This window comes from Sceloporus occidentalis, unplaced genomic scaffold (genome assembly GCF_023333645.1).
Source record: "Sceloporus occidentalis isolate IW3139 unplaced genomic scaffold, rSceOcc1.0.p SCAF_206, whole genome shotgun sequence".
NCBI classification, from domain to species: domain Eukaryota; kingdom Metazoa; phylum Chordata; class Lepidosauria; order Squamata; family Phrynosomatidae; genus Sceloporus; species Sceloporus occidentalis.
This window is the reverse complement of record NW_028317186.1, coordinates 287501-288168: the sequence shown is the minus strand read 5'-3', so window position 1 is coordinate 288168 and position 668 is coordinate 287501.

The following is a 668-nucleotide window of genomic DNA, read 5'->3' as shown; positions in this document are numbered from 1 at the left end:
GTGGAACAGCCTCCCAGCAGAAGTGGTAGAGGGTAATACATTAAACATGCATGGGATAGACATACGGCTCCTGAATCTAAGACGAGACCGACGACTGATTAAAGTTTGAGTAGTTACAGCAGGAGAAACAGGCCACTAGATGGGGGCCGACAAGGGCCGACCTGTTCTGGGGTTTTTTAGATTCAGGAGCCGTGTATGTTTAAATCCCCTCCGTATTAACCCCTCGTTTGCTGCTGTGCTGATAACAGCACGGGTCTGTGGCAATCTGTGAGTAAACAGCTCCCCCTGCAGGACACGGAGTAAATCTTTTACCGAGCGCCGCACCGGCCGGATAAAGAGAGTTTGGTAAAGAGGATCCCTGTATTGGCTGACTGACGTATAATAAAATTAGATTGCAAGCTTTCGAGGCTATCTAGGTGTGATCCAGGCGAAGGTCAGAAATCAATGGCACCCCCCCGACCGCCACATCCCGGATTATACCGAAGCCCCTCGGCACGGTGGTTAACCCCGCCGGGGATGAATGGGCCATTAGATGATTTCAGTCAACACCAAATACGCAGTTGTTGCCCAATGCAGAAAGTGCTTACGCAGTAGTCCGTGGCCGTCCCCGTCTCCCAGTAGATGTGAGTGAAGACAGGCGGCCATTCAATCTACTGACAAGTCCCAGA